The following is a 25,203-nucleotide window of genomic DNA, read 5'->3' on the forward strand; positions in this document are numbered from 1 at the left end:
AAATAATGTGACTCCAACACAGCATAGGTAAAGCCTGTAAGTTCAATGCCAGGTGATTAAAACTGAATATACAGAAAAAATGTACAACTAAAAAACATTCTTCCCATTGGTCTTTTTTATTTAAGAAAACAATGTATGGTTTATTATATAAAATGGTTGGCAGAATACAGAAAAATTATTTCTTTTACCTTTACATATTTAATACAAGAACCGAGCAAAGTATAACATTTTAAAGAACTCACTACAAACTACCAAAGGTACTTATTTTGGTGAAGTTCAAAAGTAAATCCATGTACTTCAAAATACATGAAGCATAAAACAAGTATGGAAACCCATCAGTCTTCTTTACTATCAAAGAAAGTTAACCTATCAAGTCCTTTAACAATTGATAGTTTTTCTTTCTTAAAAAGTGTTTGGTAGAAATGTTATCCCCACATAATTTAATCCCTTGGTAAATAGCTTCTATTATTAGCATTCTTTGTTTTCTATTGAATTATTAACCTGGAGCAGAGAAAGAGAATGCCCTTCCCACCAGTTTCTATGCATTTGGCAACACTCTGGAAAGAGGGGGGAAAAAAAGAAACAGTTCATATTAAAATGTTAACTCAAAACTTTTTATTATGCTCTGGTTTTATACTTTATGAAATTTTTCAGACATCATAAAAGTGTGCTGGAAATAAATGCCTTCCCTAGTTAAACTTGTTATTTCAAGAAAAATTGGGATAAAATTTTCATGCAGAAACAAAATGACTTTATGCCTGCTGATCCAATGATTCTTAAAAGTGAATAAAGTGATCAAATTGTACTTGTTTAGGAATAGTTGGAACTTCAAATATAAATTTTAGGAGCTATGTATTCTTTGATAGATTATAAAGGTTATGGAAGTTCAAACATATTGGGAAGGTGATCATTAGACTAGGGAAATGATCCAAATTATTCCCCTTCTTGCATAGCTTTGTCCTTTACAATAAGGCTTTGCAACTTCTTCCATCAAAAGGCAGGATTCACTTCCTCCCTCTTGAACATGAGTTGACCTCTGACATCTTTGGCCAATTAAATCTGGCAAAGCAGCATGTGCAGGAGAAGGCTGGGATATTTCAGAGATATTTCAGAATTTCCCACTTGCTGCTTAAGAAACTCTGGATCCACATGAACTAACCCAGGGTAGCCTCCTGGGGAATCAGAGACCATCTGTAGTAAATATGATCCATTGAAAGTGAACCCAGTGTCCTTAAAACCACTACACGGCAGCCAAATGTGAACTGACCCAGCATCCAATCACATCTGAACCCCACCCAAATGGCTATTTTCCACAGATTTTTGTGCTAAATAACAAGCTGTTGATACAAGTCACTGCACAACTTAGTGGCTTGTATCAACCGCTAAAGCTAACTGATGCAGCCACTCATAGACTAAACTGAAAAGACTCATCAATCAAATGCAGTATGGATCTTTTGTGGATGTTAATTGAAACCAAACCAACTAGAAAAGGATACATTTAAGATAACGAGGGAAATTTAAAATGGAATGAGTACTAGATGTTATTGAGGAACTATTACCAATTTTTTGAGATGTGATAATGACATTGTGCTTATTTTTTAAAAAGTCCTTATCTGTTAGGAGCATAAAAATTATGTATCCATATATATATATATATATATATATATATATATGTATGTAATATATTACATATATATGTATGTAATAATTATATGCATACAAACACATACACTCTGAAATACTTAAAGGTGAAATGACTTTACACTTGGAATTTAATTTAAAGTATTCCAGCAACGAAATTTAAAGTGGAGTGGAGATGAGGAATAGAAGACATAAGAGAGGCAAAGTGTTATGGTGATAATTAAAAATTGGTAATGCCTACAGGAGAGTTTGCCAGGCTTTTCTCTCTAGTTTTGTAGATGTTTGAAAATTTCTAAATTAATTTGAAATGTGTTTTTTGCCAGAAAAGAGGTTCTTAAGATTATTTCTGGGACTTTTCCAAGAATGTGGAAAATACACAACTGCTAAATAGAAAAACCCTCTGATATAATCACTGGCTTGACTGTTTTACTCAAATAACCAATAAGTTATATAGTGCCACTGTGGAGACAGGACGAATCAAGTAGTGGAAGCAGGGATTAAATCAGCTAAAAGTCACGATAGAAGTCAAACCCCCAAAGTATATGAGTTTACAGATGTGAACCCTAAATACCCAAAAGACAAAATTAGTAGGGAAGGGACAAAGAACTTGGATTTTCTGATTTTTTGGGGGGTACAGGCATTAAACTCAGGGGTACTCAACCACTGAGCCACATCCCCAGCCCTATTTTGTATTTTATTTAGAGACAGGGTCTCACCGAGTTGCTTAGTGCCTCGCTTTTGCTAAGGCTGACTTTGAACTCGTGATCCTCCTGCCACAGCCTCCCAAGTCACAGGGATCACAGGAGTGTGCCACCCCGCTTGGATTTTCTGATTTTAAGCCCTGTGTTTTTCCACTGTAACACCAACAACACTCCCTCACTTAAGTTACATTAAAGTGGTCAAAGGTCGTAAACAAAACTCTTCTGGTTGCAAGGGACAGAAACACAACCTAAATTGCCTTTAGCAATAATAGGTTAGTTTTTTAGATTGATTGATTAATTAAGGTACTCAATCATCAATTGTTTAAAAAGTTAAACCTCCAAATCTCAGTATCCTAACAAAATAAGCATTTCCTTTTTGCTTATACCACTGTTTGATGGTAGCAGTCTTGGCAGAACTTGCGAGATCCAGCTTCCTAGCCAATGGATAGAGAAAGGAAATGAAAGATTCCTCATGGGATATGCTTATGGGCTGGGTCCTGAAAGAGGTGATATTGTGTTTTAGTCATTTAGTGAGAACTCACAGCCTACCCTTAACTACAAAAGGGCCTGGAGCGGTAGTCTAGCTCTGTGCACAAAAGGAAAAAGAAATGGGTTTTGGTGAATACATTGCAGTTTCTTCCATAACTGAGCTTTATCCCTGGGAAGGCAAAAGTGATACATCATGCACAACTAGGTCCAGAGTTCTACCATCATGTGGTCTCTTTCACACTGTCTCTTCCTCTCTCATTCCTAGCATTTTACACCTCAGTCCTGTCCACCGGCTTTAATTTTCCTCTACTGCAGGATGTTTAGGCATCTATCCTGTTTGGAAACATAGTTAGTATGCATGATTTACATATTGGCTTTTCCTGAATATCACAATGCTGTCATGTGTGGCTTAACAATGGGATGCTTCCAAAAGCTGCATCATTAGGCAATTTCATCACTGTAGGAACATCATGGAGTATATACTTACACATCCCTAGACGGTATGTGTCAATCACTAGAATAGTTTCTTGATGCAATCAAGACAGCTGGTTAAAAACAAGATGAGTGAGGCTGCAGTCAGCATAATGTCATTCTTCTTTACAATAAACTTCTTTCTATAAATAGGAGTACCTTACAAAATTATAACAAAAGTAAGGACATAAATCAGCAACATAGTTTATTATAAAGTACTATATAAAATGGATGTGCTATATTTTATACAATGAAAAGCAGTGGGTTTGTTTACACTGACATCACCACAAGCATGTGAGTAAGGTATTATGTTGTGACATTATGGCAGTGAGGATGTCATTAGGTCACAAGAGCTTTTCAGCTCCATTATAATCTCCTGGGACCACTATCATCTATTCAGTCCATCATTAACTGTATTATCTTTTTGTGGCTCAGGACTGTAGTGTCAATCACTTGTTGAAACATCATGGTTTCCAGCAGAGACACAGGGAAGAACTTGCAAAGGTGGTAGGATAAATACCTCCATTCGAGAGTGTGCACACATATGGTTGGAGCACAGAGGCCATCAAGTGAATGGTCAATAAGATATGAGGAAGGAAGTTATAGTCTAACTGCAGAAGATCTTGTCTACTAAGTTTGAGATTTTGAATTGATAACCACATAGGTAATGGAAGATTTTGATTCAGAAGTCACCAAAAGTGGGGTTGTTTGCTTTGGTAATGAAATTGTTGTTTTATACCCAGGGATTTATAATCTGATAGGGTGTAGTGGAAGATTTGCAACAAGGAAACATGGAGACATGAAGTCCAGAGAGGAAGCTGAGGCAAGTAGCGCAGGCAAGAGATGAGACATTGCACATGAGAAAAGTGGAAAAGTGGGTAAAGAGAGGGAATTTCCACAAAGGCCTGTGGACAAATGACCCCATTGATGGCTTGCTTCAAAAAGAAATGTAATTCAAGGGAAAAGAAAAGGGAAATACTAGGGAATGATATTGGCCAAATTATATATGCATAAATGTGTAACAACAAATCCCACCATTATGTGTAACTATAATGCACCAATTAAAAAATGTGTAAAAATAAACAAACAAAAATCCCTAAGAACCAGAAAAAAAGAAACTTAGTTCATTTGAGCCATATTTCCATATGTTTAAGCTGTAGGAAAAAATAAACAGAGAAACATTCTTTTTTTTTTTGTGGTGCTGGGAATCAAACCCAGGGCCTTATGCATGCAAGGCAAGCACTCTACTGACTGAGCTATATCTCCCCAGCCCTGAGAAACATTCTTTGTGAGATTTTATATCAGGTTTTCAGGACAACCATAGTACACAAAACCTGAATTAAAAGAGCAGAAATTATGTTGTATAAAGTTTGATTGTTGGATGGTATATGTGGTATTTCCAAATGAAAACCATAAACAAAAACCAGTCAAATACTTTGATCTTGTCAAATTTTCTCAGTTTGTAGAGTTCAACATACACAAATACTGTGCCTATTTAATACTGTACCTTTTTAATAATGTCCTTTATGTACTTAAAATCCAGATAAAAACTAGAGTCCAGGAAAGTATGCATTCTGCTACCTGAGGTAGTTTTATTTTGTGTTTAATGGAAAATAAATTATAAGACTAAGTATTTCAGTGAAGAATTTCTAGATGGCATTACTTGGAAAATGTACAAGAACTAGCTAATGACCTTTTGAGAGACTCACAGCAAATGTTTTAGAAAAAATAGGTGCAGAGATTGAATATCTACCACAGCACTGGGAACTGGAATTGAGAAATGTCCAAAGACATTTATCCTTTTGAAATCGATGTAAAATATTTGATGTTCCCCCAGAGTCAACTTAATGTGGCAGAAACAAGCCAAGAGAAGAGAGGTGGAAATTAGAAGAATTTTTAAGATGATTTTGAAAAAGTAATTATGCCCTCATTTGTTCTGAACAGATCATATTTTATATAATTTTAATAAGGACAGGATACTTAACACCATTACCCTACTTTACTTAATTACCAACTCCAAATGTTCTATGTTAAATACAGCAAAATTTCCGTCCTGGGGAAGCCCACTTTCCCTCATGTGGCCAACACTGTGCCTCCTTCATAAGAGACTATGGTCAAAAGCAAACACTTTTCCTGCCAGTTTTGAAAAATCCTCTGACACCACAGGCTAATCCCAAGTATGTAGTTGGTCTGGGGAGCACAGGGAAGCCCCAGGAAATCACTGAATCTTTCCTCCCAAGGAACATATGGACCATCTGCCTTCAATACCATCTGTCTACAGGACATGGAGTTTGCTAGTCAGTTTTCTATTACTATAACAAATACCCAACATAATCAATTCATAAAAAGGAAAGGTTAATTTTGCAGTTTTCAGTCAATGATCAATTGGCCCCATTGCTCTGGGTCTGTGGTAGCCCATCATGGCAGGATCACATATGGAATTAAAAGAGAAAATTCCAGCAAACCACAATCCCCTTTGAGCGTGCATCCCCAATAACCTAAGCTCTCTCACTCGGCCCCACTTCTTAAAAGTTTCCACCATCTTCCAATATCACCAAACTGAGAACAGAGTCTTTAACACATGGGCCTCTGACTGACAATCCAGACCCAAACTACAGCATGGAGCAAGTCACTGAAAGTCTTCACTTCTAAAATGGAGAAGTGCTATAGCTGGTTTTCACAAGTTCTTTGGTATGCATGTATAAAGATTCAATGAGATGATCCAAACACAAGATAAAAGCAGAAGGGATTCTTCCGCTGATGTTGTCCTTGTTATAGTACTATTTATAATAATACAAAATTTGGAGAGAAGTTGAGAGGACAATGTTGAAGCAGCTTGACTTTTTTGTAAGCCCCAGAATTCCACAACTGGACTCTTCAACAGTTAGAATAACGTGGTGCAATTTATTCAATTGACAGGATAGATAGTACCACATTATCTTTGAATCTCATTTCTTTCTTCCAAAAATAGGTTTCTTTAAGTAATACTTGCTTGATATATCTCTCACATGAAACATCCAGCCCTGTAGCTATATCCTACTGAATTAGAAAAGAATTAAGGAAATCAATATTCTCAGGGTTTCCTGAGAAGCAAAGGTTATGGTAAGAAAAGTTTGGATTCAGACCTCAATTAAATTCTGATTGGCTTTTGAGACAGTGACTTTAGATTCTCTTTAGCCTCAGTTCTCCATCTTTAAAATGGGGCAGAGGGTGGAATAATACTTAATTTTCAAGAGCTGTTGCGAGTATTTGTGGCAAGGTGTAAATGTGCTAGCAGAGGCCTGGGTAGCAGGCACACACTCCATAGATAGTAAAGATTGCTCCTGGTTCACCCTCTTGCTCCTTCTGCCTGAGTCTGAAGAGATTTCTAATTTGGATCAAGTTCAGGTTGGCTCTTTATGTGTCAGAAATAAATTAATATTGACTTAGGTGTTATGTAGACAGATTTTGTTTTGCATATATTTTATTCATATTACACATGAGAATGGAGTGAGAATGACCAAAATGTATTCTATGGAGACTGAGAAATTAACACAATGTGTAGTTTTGATAATCTAGCCCTGTTCATGGAGAAAACCAAGAAAAGAACCAAAGCAATTATCTTGAAAATACTCTAGGAGATAAAAGTTACAACTCAGAACACTAGCAATTACTTATTAATAGAAAATATCTATGTAATATTCAGTTCTTTTCCCTTTCATATTAATTTTCATCTTTTATATTCATAAATTAAAGGATTTTAATAATTTTTAAAGTTGTCACCTTTACATTTGCTAAAAAGTGAATGCCAATTCATTGACTTTTCAGTAAAGAATGTTAAAATTGCTTATGGAAAATGAAATTGACATAGATTTGTTATACCAGATAATAAGCTTTGTCTCAATTCTAGCTAGGAGACAAATGAAATTCCTGAGACAATACAGGCATTTGGAAAGTCTCTTTAGTTTTGAATCCAACACTTATGAAGACTCTACAGACTGCCCCAAGTACCAGCAGAATATCATGCTGGTGTTGGCCTTGAATAATGCGGTTTGCATGTGATTTCAGTGATCAGTATTGTGGTTTTGAATGTCCTCCAAACTCTCATGTGTACAGGTGAGGTTTTCAGTCAATTAGAAGATCATGAGGTCTCTGATTTCATCAGTGGATTAATGCATCACATGGATTAATCCATCATCAGTCCATTTGATAGATTGATCCCTTGATAATTGAATAGACTTCTGGGATGTGGAACCTAGTTGGAGGAGGTAGATCACTGGGGTCAGGCCCTAAAAGGACTTATCTTCTCCCCAGCCCCACTCCCTTCCTCTCTTTCTCCCTTCCCACATCCCCTCCCCCCGCCCGAGTTTCCTGGCTACCACAAACTGAGCAGCTTTCCTCCACCATGCCCTTCCACCATGATGTTCTGCCTCACCTCAGACCCAGAGGAATGGAGTCAGCTGACCATGAACTGAGACTTCCGAAAGTATGAGCCAAAATAAATCTTTCCTCCTCTAAGTTGTTCATGTCAGGTATTTTGATCACAGCAACAAAACACTAACAATCAGATATGCAATTCTGAAGACTTGCTGCTCTTCACCACTCATGGAACCCAGCCAAAAAAAAATAAGCATGAAGATAATGGTAATAAAACTTCCCATCCCACCTAAGAAGTTCTCGGAGATCATCGCCTCTCTATCTCCCCTCTTCCTCACCTCTCCCTTCTCACAGAAGGTGACTACTTACAGGTCTAAGCCAGGCGATTCATTCCTTCCACCCCTTTTTTCCTATTAAAGCCATATCTCTAATCCTAGCCCACCCACCTTCCAGCCCTCATGCTCTTTTTCCTCTCTCCTCAAAACAAACGCAACTCATGTAAACACCTCTCGGCTAGAAGCTCTCAGACTAGTGAATTCAGTTTGACTGGGTTGCATGTGATTTGGTGTCATGGATCCTCCCTGTGGGTACATCACAGTCAGTTTGTAGCTGTCCCTTTGTTTACATAAAGCAAAGATGGGACTTTAGTGACAAAGCTAAAGAAGGTCAGTTTGAAGCAAAAGAAGGGGTCACTCACCTTGAATGCCTTCTCCAAATTGATGACTTCTCAAAATGCTTTAACCAAATATGTTGACATAATGATTGCTTAAATTAATTAATGAAATTAAATGCAAAAGGAGAGCTAGAGAAAGTTAGATGGTAGTTAAAAGGGCCCCTATTTGTGCTTGCTTTCCTGTCCATCATTAGCCATCAGCAGAGGCCCATCCCCCCCACACACACCCCCCCCAGGCTCTCAATGCTAAGAGATGTCTCTAAAGGTACATTTACAGTGTACTTTCCCATTACCCTCAGAACCCACTTGGCCTGTGTTTAATATTGGAGTGAATTTTTTTAGATTAAAAATGTTTTTCTCAGGATAAGAAAGGACAACAATAATCCAATGCACTTAAATGTAGTTTTCATACCTGTCAAAAAACTTTTATCTTCAATATCTTATGTAATAGGTATGAAAATTTATAGGTTCCCTTATATTGGGAAGGAAACTGGGGTATTTGATGGTGAATGAATCTATCTAAAGTCACACTATGATTAGAATCCAACCCTTGAACTTAACATCCAAGTCTCCTGTGAATATAAGAAGTTGGCTTCCAATTCATGTTGGGATTAACATAAACTAATGGATTTTAAATTATGAAAGATATTAGAAGAGTCTAAAAGAAACCAGGCTAAAGATAAGTGAATATTTCAGTACTTTTCTATTATTATTTTCATTATTATTAATGACCCCCTGGTGGTATATTTTAGGATATTGATGAACTTGACCTTGGATGTCATACCATCATGACATTATTAAGTGTCAGAAGAATTGATAGATTTTAGAAAGTAACAGCAAGAATGAAATTAACTCCCAACCGGTATGCAGTTGACAGCAGCAGATGGATGGAAGTAAAAAAAGGAAAAAGAAAAAAAAAAAAAAAAGATGTGGTTGCAAAGGAAATTGCAAGTTCCTGTCCCCTGAATCTCCCTAACCAACTTGACTCAGCTCAGTTAGCATCTGTATTTTCCCCATGATGACTCTGAACTCAGGGGTGGGAGGAAATGAGGCCTTCCCTTTTACTTCCATTTACCACAGAACTGGAGAATCCTGATTTATGGATGCCTTGGCCAAATTAGAAGCAATTCTCTGTCAGTTCTAGCTGGGAAGCAAGATGTCTGGGACAATATAACCATTTGCAAACCCTGTTTTGCTTCTGTTGAACAGGTGCTTGCAAAAGGGCTAGCAGACTACAGACTGTGGAAGAGGTTATAGCCCACGGAGCTTCCAAGGTTCTGCTATCCTCTGGCTTTGTCCACACCATCTACATGTTAGTTGGAAACACAGCAGCCCAAATTCCCAAGTGGAAATTTGAAAAGGGAAAATACAGGTCAGGAAATTTTGAATTTTTTTGAAAAGGAATAGAAAAATTTCTGGAAGAGTAGAGGAGTTTAATAATAAAATTAGCTTTGAGAATAAATTAGAAAGCAAAAGTAGTATTTTAATTTTGTTTTAATTTTAATATCAAAATTAGAGAGCAAAACTGTGGTTAAGCGGGGAACTGCCTTACTTCTCTGGTCACCCCCACCTTATGCCAGTCCCTCTAGGAAGCCCATGTACCCCCAAATAGTTTTTGGAGGAAGGATGCCTCTCATCAGTCTTAGAGTAGTGGGGGTCGGGGAGGCAGGAAGTAAATAATTCCTCTGTAATTATATAGGTCACGAGTTCTGTGAAGGACCAAGACTGTCATGCCTGGGGGCCTAAGAAATTGACAACAGAGGAGGGGAGGGAAAGGGGTAACCCTGAGGAATGACGTGGGTCAATTTATAGTGTAATATGAAGTGCATCTACAAATATGTTTCCACCGATCCTGCCATCATGTATAATTATAATGCACCAATTAAAAATATGGAAAAACATAGGAGAGTGACCACAGAACAGAACCAGGGTGAAGGCGAGTGATGGGCAAAGGCGGAAAGGGAAGAATTGTTTCAAAGTCCGATGGTAGGAAGGACCATGGCACATTCAGGGAACTGAAAGACAGTGACAAGAGCAAAGGACAGCGTGGGGAGGGGAGGCTGCGAATGGGGGCCCTGGGCCACTGGGACCCTGGTAGGCTGTGTTAAGGGGTCTTACTTTATCCTGAGAACACTGGGAGATGTTCAAGGGCTTTGGGCAAGGAGGTGGTAAGATCCCATGTGTCTTTGGTATGGATCTTTCTGGAATGTGGAGAACGGGGCATCTGTGCTCAGGGAATTTGGGAAATGGAGTTAAACAGAGGGAACCAGTTTTCTTTCTGTGGGACTTCTCAAAGGTTATAAAAACCACACATGCATTGGGAACCTCCGGGACAGGGGTTAGTTAGGATGCACATTTTCTCAAGCTTGTTTGACAAGTATTTTCCCCTTCAAGGCAACAATTATCATATCCTAAACTTCCACTCCCTGGAATACTCATTTGGGAAACAGTGGTTTGGGATTCTGGCTGCTCACGAGTTCAAGGATATGGAACACTGTCGGGGTCTTAAGCCCCCCTGCTCTTCTCGACCAGCGACAAGGGAAGGGGACACTCCCCAACAAGATCAGACCGGGATAGGTAGGGCCGACTGACGGCCCGCTCCCAGCCCTCCGGGTGGAGGACAATCAGAAGTATCAGGGAGACCAGTCACAGCAGGAACTTGTTTATTGAGGAAGTCACACAGCTTTTATGTAGGGTGGGGGCTAGGCGGGAACCAATCAGCAAGGCAGGGGGGGTTCTCGCAGGCGAGAGTCCCATTGGACTATATGGTAAGCACGATTTGTTCACGTTCGAAGAACTGTTGTTAACCAATCCCTGACGGTGGTCCGATTCATCGTCATTAACTCTTGAAACCGCATTTGAGCCTTGATTTTGCTCACTTGCCAGGGAGTAAGGAGTCAGCCTGAGTTAGTTAACGTGTCATTAGTCCCAACAGAACACATCCCCAAGGACCTCAGGATCCCTCAGAACAGGTCTCTTCCCTGAATCCTCCTACACCCCAGCAGTCTGTCTCCCCTGTGCCATCCCTAAATGATCATCTTATTGACGGAATTATTATTATGTTTTGAAAACTTACTGTGAGTTCCTGACACTAAGTATACATATCTCATCTCCTTGGAGCCTCACAATGTCCCTCTGAATTTCATGAATCTGCAAGGAGATGAAAATGGATTTTCATGTTTCAGCAAAGACATGGTGAAGACATCCAATAGTAATCTTAATTTCATAACAATTAATTTTACTCTTCCTATTGTCCTTTCCTGCTTTATCTTGAAAAATGTGGGGAGAGGTGTTTCATAGCCATCAGCAAAGGCTTTGTGTCATATCCTCCGTGGCTTCTTGGTAACTCTGTAATTCTAATTATGACAAACTTGAATGGCTCATTTTAGAGGATTTTTTTTTTTTCCATGAAACAGGAGTGAAATGACAGCTTGCTCATAGATGATTCAATATGCAAAGAACTCTTATTTGAGAAACCCAGGGCTAGAAGAGTCAATGATCAAATACCAAAATCCCTCTTGGCCACCTGCCCAGCACAACCTCCTGGTAAAGCACTTCTCAGCATGGAGTCAGGCCACCTGCACTTCTGCACATGTGTCTGCTTGTCCTCCGGCCCTGGGTGCCTCAGGGTGCAGCAACACCCTCTGCTTCCAGGAGTCAGCCCAAAGTGCTGCTTACAGGGAGAAGTCAATGTCAATCCCACAATGGTCCTGAATCCCCCATGTGCAAAGGTGTAAGAGCTCCTCAGAGAGGCAGAAAATCTGTTCCAGATCGTCAAATCAGTATTTTCACCATCATTTTTATCTTTAAAACTAACTGAGGGGCTGGGGAGATAGCTCAGTCGGTAGAGTGCTTGCCTTGTAAACACAAGGCCCTGGGTTCAATCCCCAGCACCCAAAAAAAAAAAAAAAAAAAACTAACTGAGCCAGTATTCACAAGTTACTAAACAATAATAACTGTTGGGGTTTTAGAAAGCTGAGAAATGATACTTATCCTATTATTTATGAAATTAATGAAAAAGCAGATGGATAATAAGACTAGCAGTTTTATCATTGATAGTAAAACTCCTAGTCTGATAATGGTGGAACTGGAAAATATGACCACATTAGGTTTCCTAAATATCTCCTTCCATAAAAAAAGAATTTAGCCCCCTTTAACTGAATGACTCCCTCATGACAGAGCTGATACAGTGTTCTCTGTAGTTGAGAACAAATGAAAATGTGCATCCTCTGCAGAGAGCCAGATCCCAGGAATGCTGTTTCTTCTTCCTGATCTCTAGTCAAGGAAACCATTCTCCTGCTCTGGAACAAAGTAGAAGGACAGAGGAGATAGAAGTTCCTCCTGATATTGTTATTAAGGGAATTGGACTAAGATCCCTTTCCTTTTGCCATGACATGAGGAGTAGGAGATGTACTTTCCACTGTCCAAATCATCATCATGGTGACCCCAGAAATGAGGGAGAACCCTTCACACAGGTGGGCACAGATGGTAACAGAGTTCACATCAGCCCTTGGAGGGCAATGCACTGTCATCCCTACCTTGCAGATGAGAAAAAATATGTTTTGTGAGGTTAACTGACTTGTCTATATTTGCCCAGTTAATAAACCAAACTCAATTTCAACTGCTCTGCTACACTGTCTTAAAATGGGGCCAGTAAGTAAACCCGAGGGTCTGGCCTCCCCTGAGAGTACCAACCACGTGCGTTGCCCACCCCACCCCACACAACACTGGCTGCCCTACACCATCACTGACATGACCATCAGCATTGGAATGAGAGTCAAGAGTTGGAGACATTAGCAGGAGAAGTTTGATATAAATCCCATGTTTGCTTCATTTGGAAATTCTCAGAAGCTAATAAGATAAGAACCCCACAATGCAGGATCTGATGGTGAATTGGGGTCCAATTTTCCTCTTTGAGCTCCTCTGCGATGTGATTTTGGGGGACCAAGTTCCTACTTCATCACATTAAACCAGAGATGTGTCCAGAGCTGCAATAGGCAGTCTCTGGAACGACCCCAGTGGTCCCCCTTCCTAGTGTCCATGCCCTTGTGTCTCCCCTCCTCTTGAGTGTGGACTGGACCCAATAACTTTTTTCTAATGGAATGGAGTCGAGCAAAAGGAATGGATGCCAAGATTAGGTTACACAAAGATGCCAGCTTTTGTCTTGGACGCTCACCCTCTCCTGCCGCTCACAGGCCCCAGGTGACACTGGCTGCCGTGCTGTGAGCCTCTCAATAGAAAAGCCCAGTTAATGAGGAACTGGTGTCTGTCCAGCAGCAGGAAGGACTGGAGCCAGCAGCCATGCAAGTGAGTGGAAGCAGATGCTCTCCCAGTTGAGCCCTGACCCAGGCGCAGACCAGAGAACACTCCACCTGCCACCTCACCCAGACCCTGAACCAGAGGCACCTGGCTAAGCTGCACCTGGATGTGAGGTAGTAAGTGGTGGCTGTTTAAGACACCAGAATCACTTGTTCTACAGAAACCGATAATGAATACAATAAGAGACATTGCCATAGCTGGGTACGAAAGGTGACCTTGAATTCTTCTCAGTAGATTCACCTTTGAAGACTCCTCTTCCTATATTTCGTGTGGAGGAATAATGGGAATTTTGTGAGTCCCCAACACAATGACAAGTCAGGGACTTTGTGATCTGAGCACTGAGATTTCAAGTGTAAGGAGGTCTACATTCATTGACCCTAAATGCCCTCTGTTTAGCCCAGCACTTGCCTTTTCTAGAAGAGTAAAATCGATGTCCTCTGTTGTATCTAAGGTCCTCTACTTAATTGTCAAGTAACTTTTGCGTGTGTTTATATTCTTTTTTAAATCTGAAAATCTTCACACATGCATCTATCTAGTGTATTTGCCTTTGACACAAACTGTCAGCTCAATGATATGAACAAGTGAGCAGTATTATATTAAAATGTACTGTATACTATACAAAGAGTACATTTATTCATAGAGAGACTTCAAAGAAAGTCATGGTGTTAAATGGTAACTGCTGTAATAGAAAAGAAATGAAAAGTGGCTTTGCTTTACTTAGTATCAATGGAGCAAAAGCCCAGCACATAGAACAATGTATCTCCTAACAGACTATGAAACAGAAATTATTACTGAGTCATTTCATCAATTAGCTATTGCCAGTATCTGTCGCTTCCCTACTATAACTGCCTCTTCATTAATTTTATTCTTTTCATATAGAGGAATACTCTTGGCAGACAAATACTCCCTCTTCCCCATTTGTTCAAACTTGACTCCCTAGCTCTGAAAAGGCTGTGACTACAAATGGCACTGGAAAAGAGAATAATGACCCTTCATAAATTAACCCTACTATAAAAAGGCAAGTCACCTGTCTCCCTTGATAAGTTAAAGAGATGAGCACCATGAATAAGGAATAGCATGTTTCTCTATTTCTCTCTCTCTCTCTCTCTCTCTCTCTCTCTCTCTCTCTCTCTCTCTCTCTCTCACACACACACACACACACACACACACACACACACACAATTCCTTCCCCCAAAGAATCTATATTTTTCCCAATTGATATTTGAACAGTGTTAAGGATTTATATCTCAGGGCTTAGTTGGTGACTATGGAGATGCTTAAGACCTCGTGGAACCAAAACAATTCTCCAACTCTGAACAGACTCTGCAGTACTAAGGCTCGCACTATATTAACTTGCTCAGAGGAGAAAGCAGGTACGGTGTCCAGACTCTTAAGGCAAATGAAGCAATGACATTTGTGGGTTTCACATCCCAGAAACAAGCCCTTGGGGGTGAAACTGTCACCAAATTGACCCTTCCCTCAAAAGGCTTCACTTGGTGCAATTTCAGTCTCATTAGAGCCATCCGTACAAAGGAGAAGGCAAAGCGTTTCCCAGGTTCCTGTTAACAAGCAGCCACATGCACAGCTTCTAAGTGCAGGGCTTGGGACCAGCTGAACTATAAGTTTTCCCCAACTCTGCAATTCCTCTGCTGCATACTAAGCCCAGCATTGGTGAGGCCATCCCTAAGAGAGTTCCATGACCACGTGGATCTAGAACCCTGAAGTCAGCCTGGCCTTGTCCACTTTGCTGCAGGCACAGAGGGTCTGTCAAAGACCAGAATCTAGCCCCCAAAATTCAAGTGACATGAACTGAGAGATCAACAATCCCCAAAAATCATAGGCTGTTGTAAAAGGTCCATGCCAGGCAATGCTGGGCATTGTAAGGGACTGTTCCAACACCCTCACAGAAGTTCCTGATTTCATCCTGATTCTTGGTAACACTCCTTGGAACAGAATGGAGTTCCTGGACAAGTCAAGGAAGGATAAGTTCATCCTCACAATGATGACTTTGAGCCCTTACCACTCCATGCTCAGTCTTCACTGGAAAGCTGGGGTTGAAGTACCACATGCAGAATAGCACAATGATTAAGGGGCTCCAAAGTCAGAGGACCTGAGTTCAAATTCCAGATCGACTCTTCCTTGTGTGGTTATGGGCAAATAACTGGACTTTGCTGGGTTTCAGTTACCCATGTTAAAATGGAGACAATAAGACTACTAAGGTTCATAGAGACTTACAGAATTAGCTGAGATAAATCTCATGCAACACTTAGCAAAGTATTCAAAACAAAATAAAATCATAGATCCACCTGGAAATTATCTCTGCTTTCTAGCAATGGAGATTGCTTTGATTGAAAGGAAAATTAATGCCCACATGTAAAAAATGTCCCATGAAATAGTTTATTGTCAGTGTTCACTCCAGAATCAGGCACATCAAAGACTGTCCTGATTGCAAGAAAAATAGCATATTGTCCTTGATGGTTGGCCTCCCAGACTGACTCCAAAATAAGGGAGAGTCAAAGACCTGGACCTGGAAACTCTAGAACAGTGTCCAGGTAGCCACTCACCCTGAAGAAAAGAGCAGTTCAGGGGATGCAATGACTGAAGGAGCTTTGAGTCTGACACCACAGTGCCATTGAACTCCTCTTTCCATACATCAAAGCTAGAATTGTGTCAAGTCTTTATAGTTGGTAAAATCCAAAGATCATAATGTGAAGAGCAGAGCAAGAAAATAGGTACATACTGTCCCCATGTTTAGTGGATTAAGAACAAGAAAATGCTCTCAGCAAAGAGATACCTGAACACCTTGTTTATTGAGGGTCTATTCACAGTAGCTAAGACATGTGGAAGGATCTTCATACCCATCAACAGATTAACAGATAAACCAAATATGGTAGACATACATAATTCACAATATTATGATATTATTACACAATAGACAATATTATTCTGCCATTAAAAATTATATCCTATCAATTGCTGCAAAATGGGTGGAAGTGGAGGACATTATGTTAAGTGAAGTAAGTCAGACACAGAAAGATAAATACTTCCTGTTCCTTCTCATGTGTCGTGCTAAAAGCAATCCATATGCACGTTGAATAGTGACTACTAGAGGCTTAGAAGTGGGGTTCAGGAGGATGGAGGGAGATTGGATAACAGGTACCAAACCACAGATAGAAGTAATAAGTTCTAGTGTTGTATAGCAGAGTAAGAGAACTATAGTTTACAACAACCTATTATATATTTTATGAAAACCAGAGATAAATTTGAAGGCTCCAAATACAAAGTAATGGTAAAGAGCTACAAACCTTAATACCCTGATTCAATCGATACATATTGTATACTTGTATTGAAATATCACATGGTATCTCTTAAATAGGTGCAATTATTACATGTTACTAAATGTTTTGGTTTTTTTAATGTTTGAGCCAAGCACGGGATTGCATGCCTATAATCCCAGCAGCTCAGGAGACTGACAGGAGGATTCACGCGTCAAAGCCAGCCTCAGCAAAAGCAAGGCACTGAGTAACTCAGTGAAACCCTCTCTCTAAATAAAATACAATATAGGGCTAGGGATGTGGCTCAGTGGTCGAGAGCCCCTGAGTTCAATCCCTGGTACTCAAAAAAATAAAAAATTAAAAAATTAAAATGTTTGAGAGGGAAACATTAACTACCCTGATTCGATCATTAGACATTATATACATTTATTGTTAACACACTGAACCGCATAAATTTTTCCAATTAAAATAATAATTTAACTTTTTAAATTTTAAAATTAAAAAAAAAAAAATTTCAATAGTTTTTAAATGAAGGCTCTTACCCACACCATAGTGGGAGAACTGTTGGAAAAAAGAGCAGTCAGGACCAAGCTGAGACAACCCCACGTCCCAGAGTGACGTCAGGAGCAACAGCAGCAGGTCCAAAGTTAGGGACAAAAAAGCAGAGTCACTGCAGTGGAGAGTCCTGCCAGCCCTGAGTGGAAGATCTCAGGGTGGAAGACCTCGGTACCTACTTGTTGAGTTAAACAAGTAAAGTCGATTTTCAGAGCCATGACGTAGGGCAGGTATTTTTCTATTATCCAGATACGAAATCAGAGATTCAGATGGAGGAAAATGTCTAAAGTTACATAACCAGATAACAGAAGAAAAATCAAATGGAAATCGAATGCAGATCTCTATGCTGAGTTCACATCTCTTGGTCATTTTTAAGTGCCCAGTAGGTGAAACTTACTGCATCTGCAGCAAGTCTATAATGATGCGCAGGTATCTCGGCCTTCGTTACTTTGTGTTATCATTGTTATTACATCATAATATATTTCAGATGAACAAAGTATATATGAACTCTGCCTTCCAGGAGCACGTCAGTTACTACATACAAGTCTGTGACCTAAATAAGTTGGCTGGAGCCACCTTCCAAGGGTTCTGCCAGTCCCAGTGGTACATTAGGGGAGTTATTTCTGGCTCCGGGCTCTTGATCTGCCTGTGTTGACTCAGCTTGGAACCACTGCAAAAGGGGTGTGAATCCTACACAAACATATACACACATGACTGCACTCAAAAAAATCCAACTATAGTAAAACTTACTGACTGAAGATTTACAAGGAGAGAGTCACATCTACTAGTGCACTCCTCTTCACACTGAGCTTTAGAGTCAAGTTTGACATGAGTTTTCTCTGTCTCTAACATACTTTCTAGGTAACCAAGCACTGAGGAACTTTGTCTAGCCACTTCATCCCTGAGTCATCCCAGCCCTGTCACGTAGAGCTGACTTCTTTCAACCTAAACGTGTCCTCTCTCCCAGTTTTTTTTTTAACTTTCTCTACTTTCATTTTTCTTCTCAAAAACATAAGAGTATTAATCTCATGTCTCATTCAGAGTACAATCATCACCTTTGGTTTTTTGGCTTTTACTAAAACCAGCACATCTTTTGACATCAAGTAACTTATCAGGTTCCCTTCCTGAGAGTTATTCCAGTGTTGGCTGTTGAAATAATCCACTAAAGACTTGCTACAACTGTATTATTGTTCAATCTTATAAGCTCAACAGAGATTTAGAAAACAACAGAGAGAGAGATTTTAAAAAAATTTTAGAGTAAGAAAAGGCTTACTTCCAACTACAGATGTTCATAAAAATCTTAGGTGAGGAGGCTGGATTTAAGGCCATTCCAACAGGAACAGGATAAGCAAGAAGGGGTACAGGTATTCTGGGAAAGATGTGTGTTCCAGGGAAATGAATGGAAGTGGGAAATTGGGGGAAAAAAATTGGGAAAGTGTGCTGACACGAGCAAGAGAGGGATTTGAAGAGATCCGTTTCTTTCTCTAGGAACTAAGAAGCTATTTCTGAACAGGATATTATTTTACAATCTCAGCACAGAGCAGAAATACAGAAGATCATTTATCAGAACCGAAAGAACTCTCCACAGTAGAGACATGTGTATGCAGACTGAAGGGAGACTAAAGGTTTCAGGGTCAAGATCTCTCCCATTCCTTTCCTTGATTCTTTAGGAAGTTCCTTAATTGTGATAGGACCAGTGGGTAGAAAGTAAAGAAGAGGACTCCCTCATACCTGCTGCACGAGAGGGAGCTGGCAGACTACCCGGCTACACGTACACCAGAGTGCACAGGTGAAATAAGAGCCAACAATTCTGATTATCTATAATGAAGATTTTGCTTTTATAGTTTTCCTCCAACTTGAACTAGAAAAAGGGATCTCAACCCTGTGATACTCCTCCTAACTGTCAATAGACTTAGACCAGAAACCACCAATTTTGAAGGTGTCCTAAAGAAGAAGATGTAGGAAGGGCATACAGTCTGGCTATTTGTACCTGGACTTTGGAGCTGAACAGACTTGAGTATCAAACCTATTTATCAACTGCTATTTATCAATTGCTCAAAGCTATGTGACTTTGAGCAAATTAATTAACCTCTCTATGAAGACCAAACAAAATACAATTATAATCCAGATTAAGTGTGTGAGCTTCTGACAGATCATCAAAGAAATACTATTTGGAAAATATCTGGTACATACTCAATGCTTGAAAAATAAAAGCTATTATCATTGTCATTGTTTTAGTTTGGATGTGAGATGTCCCCCAAAAGCTTATGTGTGAGACAATGCAGGAAGGCTTAGAGGAGAAATGACTGGGTTATGAGAGCCTTAACCCAATCAGTGAATTAATCCCCTCATGAGATTAACTGAGTGGTGACCGAAGGTGGGTAGGGTGTGGCTGGAAGAGGTGGGTTCATTGGGGCCATGCCTTTGGGGTACATATTTTGTATCTGACGAGTAGAGTCCTTCTCTCTGCTTCTTTATCATCATGGAAGCTGCTTCCCTCCACCACACTCTTCTACCATGATGTTCTGCCTCACCTCAAGCCCTAAGGAACAGAGCCAGCCTTTTATGAACTGAAACTGTGTGCACTCAAATAAACTTTTCCTCCTCTAAAATTGTTTTTTTTTTCAGGTCTTTTAGTCATGGTAGCTTGAAAAAAGAAAAACTGACTAAATCAGAAATCAACGTCTTTATTTTTCTTAAAGATGTTGGGAGTCCTGCTGAAATGCCATGTCCAGGTCTCTCGGATAGGACTCTATACACACAGGTTCAGAAAAGCAAAACAGACCCCCTCCCCAAGTTGCAGAGCATGACATCTGCATCTGTCATCTGGTGGCTGCCTCACCTTGACCTTGTCAATGAATAAAGATGGCTGACCCCACCTCTGTTAAACATGTGCCAGCAACATAAGCATAGCCTTCTATTCAGTCCCCAGCCCATGCCTACCTTCTTCCCCAAAACATTGTGTTCGTATCCAACTCCCAGTTTTATTGGAAAGCCCTTGTATCTCCTCTCTGCTTAGTCAAATCCAAAGTCTGCTGCAGACAGAAATTAGACGAGATATTGGGAAGAAGTAGAAATATGTAAGACCCAGATCTGCTTTGCAGGGGCCTGAAAATTATCAAGGACTTTTGTCTAACAGGCTCCTTTCCTTCCTTATTAAAATCAGCCCACTCTGATACTTAGCAGATTATCTGACCCTTTACCTTTTACACTCAGCCACCTCCTGCACTGAAAGTTTTCACACTGAAGTGCTTCCACACTCATTGAGAATCTCTGTCTTCCATTCCATCAATGTAAGGTATGGGCCCTTGATCCAAACATTCCAGACTCCTCTTTTTCTAGTCCATGAAGCTCATTACTGGTCATCTTGAGAATTCTCTGCTTGGGAAACAACTGTATCTACATGCTGAAAATCAATATATAATGTGTCTGTTCTCCACCTGGGTTCAAAACCAACTGTTAGACACTGGAGTCAGGACGATAGAAGTAAAAATACCACCTCGATCATAGATGAACTGTTTGGAGAATGTTTTAGTCAGCTTTTTCACTGCTGTGACTAAAAGAACTGTAGAGGAGGAAAAGTTTATTTGGAGGCTCACAGTTTCAGAGGTCTCAGTCCATAGAAGACTGGTTCCATTCCTTGGGGCTTGAATGAGGTGGAACTTCGTGGCAATAGAGTGTGGCAGATAGAAGCAGCTCAGATGATGATCAGAAGGCAGAGAGAAAGACTCCACTTGCCAGATACAAAGCATATATCCCAAAGACACACCTTAAATGACCCACCTTCTCCAGTCACACCTTACCACCTTCAGTTACCACTCAGTTAATCCCATCAGAGGATTAATTCACTGATTAAGTTAAGGCTCTCATAACCCAATCATTTCACCTCTGAATGTTCTCACATTGTTTCACATGTGAGCTTTCGGGGGAACACCTCACATCCAAACCATAACAGAGAACACAGATGTGAAAAACAGTTGGACTTTCGATATGCTTTCTGCAATCCCACCTTGTCTAAAATTTAGAACCATCTGCCCAAAGGAGTGGATGTACCTATCTGGGAACACTGTCCCAAGCAGACTGAGGTAGGGAGGGAGGAAGCAAAACCTGGGATCCTTTAATAGATTTTCTTTACTCATCTGAGCTACAAAACAATTTTTCCCCCTAACCAGCTCCAGCACTTGCCCTCTGGGGACAGAGTGAGTGAGAGATGGAACAAGGAGTAAGAGATGTCTCTTTGGAGAATTCTTCACCTGGAAACCTGAAGAAAGGGTGATAGGTGGTCCCCACAGGTCTTATTTACATACTTTTTCACAAGGAATAGAGAGAATAATGTCAGTCCTACTCTGCACATGGGGATGAGGCAGGCATGCTGAGATTCCCAGGGTGGAAAGTTGGTTTCTACAGTCTCTCAGTGGCCAAGAGTGTCAGAAACCACATGGGATCCTGTGGGGTTATACCCTGCATCTCCTCAAAAGGCAGACCCCAGGACTTCGGGGGACTCCCAGACAACGTCAATACTGACTGTGTCACAAGGAAGAGACCTAAAGACAAAGACCCTTTCACTTGCCACACACGATGACCCTACAGTGTGCTCTGCTCTTCCATGTATGTAACCAGGGTGATAATGTTCTCTCTGATTGACCAGACCTGGTTCTGTGTTGGGGAAAGAAGTAAAATCAGCCCCATCCGAACCAAAGAAAAAGAATCTAACCACCAGATGAGGGAATGGAGGATCATCACCCTAGTTCAGCAGTGTGTCCTGCCATAAGCCAGGTAACAGCATTATTGATAGAAGCATGACTGCATAATTCTAACTTCATATTTAGAAGAGCAGACAGCTCTTAAATATGTATACACTCAGTGATGCTAAAGGATGCCTATGATATGTTAAATGAAAACAGAATTTTCACAATGAAATGTAACCTATTTTATTATTTTTATAAATATTAGTCTTTTGAGCTGGGAATGGAGCCCAGTGGTAGAATGCCTGGTTAGCATTCATGAAGCCCTGGATTCAATCCCCAGCACAACCAGAAATAATGATGATGATAATAATAATAATAATAGTAATAATACGTTCTAAAACCTGCCTCCATACCTATCGCTACAAGCTCTTTTGACATAGAGTTGATCCCTACTAACCTACCTACACTTCAATTTAGTCCACATGTTCCCAACTCGGCCTAATAGATAGCAGGAGTATCTTTGTCAGATACAGTATTAAAGTCATCTACGACAATTCTCTTTATCAATGAAAAGAAGAAAATAAGAATATAAATTATTGATTTTTCAGACAGTGAAAAATGAACCCATGCAATCTTTCCTAATTTGGTTGACCTTATATATAAGGTCTTTAATTATGCACAAAGGGTTGAACAAAATGGAGAGCAACTGAATACAGCAATATCTGCTGAAAGAAAAAGACCAATAAATTGCAAATGATTATTTAACCACCTAATGTTATATAATCAGCCTTGCACCCTGATCATTTCTCAACAAATGTTCTCCCCATGCAAGCAATAGAAAGCAAAAATAAATTTCTGATTGTGCTAATCCTTTAAACAATAATCTGAGAAATATTCCTGCCTGCAAAGCAATGGATCAAACCAGGCAAAGGGCTCCTTGGACATAAAAGTTTAAGGATGACTCTCTTTATACAATGAGTGTAGATCACATCAGAAATGATATGCACTGAATTTGGAATAAAAATTTACATCCATATACAATGTGACTGTAATATGACCCTCCTGACAGAATTCCTTTGGCTGGAGAAACCTCACGACTGTCATTTGAGAAAACAGAATCAAACTTCCTTCCATTTAGAAATAGTTTGTGCTTTATTGAAAAGTTCATATTTTCTTTCTTCCCTGCCCACTTTCTTTGCTGTCTTCAGGAACATTTTCAGAAGGGCAGATGGCTGTGTATCCAGGGCTCCTGCTGGTCCTGCTTACTTACCACCTGAAGTCCTAATTCTCTGTTTGGAACAGCACAATTGGCTGCTGTGGAGATAATTTTGACATAATTGTGTTAAAATTATGACTTAGGGACAGAGATCATAGGGAAGTGGATGAAGTCTTACAATGAGTCCTAAATCATACACAAAAAAAATTTAAATAAAAAATAAATAAAAAGAACCAGAAGCAGGATGATTTTCAGGCCTAATTATCTGTTCTATCTTTACTACCTTGAAAAATAAAATTCACAGGCGTATTTCCCCCTCATGGGGCTTTTAAAACTCATTTCCTAGGTTGTTACTATAGTCTTGAACTTCTTTCTTCTCAGCTAGAAGAACCCTGACAAGGGAAGCAAGCCCAGTCACTTGACCACAGTCAGAACCAAATGCGGGTTGAGCTGAGCCAGGGGTCGAGTGTGCTGTGTTAGTCAGCAGCAGCTTAGGACTTCAGTATAACTCAGAATGAATTTCATGAAGAAATCTCATCTCCCTGTTATCCTGCTATCCGGGGAGAGCATTTGCTGCTGGTTCAGTCAAGAGCAAAATAGCTTCATTCACAAAGGACTAAGCATGACTGTGAGCCCCTGTCAAAATAAGATTCAAAGCAGTCCACACTAAAATTAAACAGAAGAAATCAACCCCACAATGTCTCTGCTGGGTGTTGGCAAACATAGCAGACCTGGACCAGAGCCAGGAGCTGCCTTAGCAATCGTGAAACCCTAGCCCTGACTGCTTTGTGGGTTTCTGTCAGGTAGAGTTGCTTGATTTATTTCCACTTTTTCACACTGCCTTCTATCCCTCAGAAGCCAGGATTTAAACACTTAAATCCATTTGTCAGGTCAATGTGACACCAAAGACAGAGGAATGGATGTGGTGCTGGGGGTAGAGGATATGTCTAAGCCTAGCTGCAAACCAATCAGAAAACTCACTATTGAAATAACTGTAGCAGACACAGTCTAATGTGACCTCAAGCCACATTCTTGTGTAACCCTCCCATCAAGTGTGGGTGGGACTTGTGATTTGCTTCCTTTTTTTTTTTTTTTTTTTTTTTTTTTTTTTGTGGTGCTGGGGATTTGAACCCAGGGCCTTGTGCATGCACGGCAAGCACTCTACCAACTGAGCTATCTCCCCAGCCCCAATGTGATTTGCCTTTAACCAACAGAACACAATGAAAGTGCTGAGATTTCACTCCTGTCACTGTATCATAACATATTCAGAAGACCCGACTCCACCCCACCAAATTGACTACACTGCTGGTTTTCAAGGAGCAAGCTGCGATGTAAACTACCCACGGAGAGGACCAGATGACCTCTAGGAACTGAGAGCTTCAGTCCTACAACCACAAGGAGCTGAATTCTTCCAACAACCACATGAGATGGGAAGAGGACCCGAGCTGCAGAAAAGAGTGCAGCCCAACCAACACATTGACTGCAACCTTGGGAGACACTTGGCAAAGAACTCAAATAAGCTGTGCCAGACTCTTGACTGCCAGAAACTAAGACAACAACTCATAACAACTGCTCACTCTTTGAGCCATGGCATAGACGCTAATTCACCAAGCAGCAATAGAAAGCAAATATAGTAACCAAGAAAGTACTCACAGCCAAAAACATCAGCATGACCACTGGAAATCAAGAATTGGTGCCGACTCTCATCCCCAGACTTAGAGGGGTTGATTTTTTCAGATATAGTTTAAATGCCCTGGATGAAAGAAAGATGCTGAAGGCTGCCCTCTTCCTGAGGAAGAAGAAAAATTAACAGATCCCT

This window comes from Sciurus carolinensis, chromosome 4 (genome assembly GCF_902686445.1).
Source record: "Sciurus carolinensis chromosome 4, mSciCar1.2, whole genome shotgun sequence".
Taxonomy (NCBI): Eukaryota; Metazoa; Chordata; class Mammalia; order Rodentia; family Sciuridae; genus Sciurus; species Sciurus carolinensis.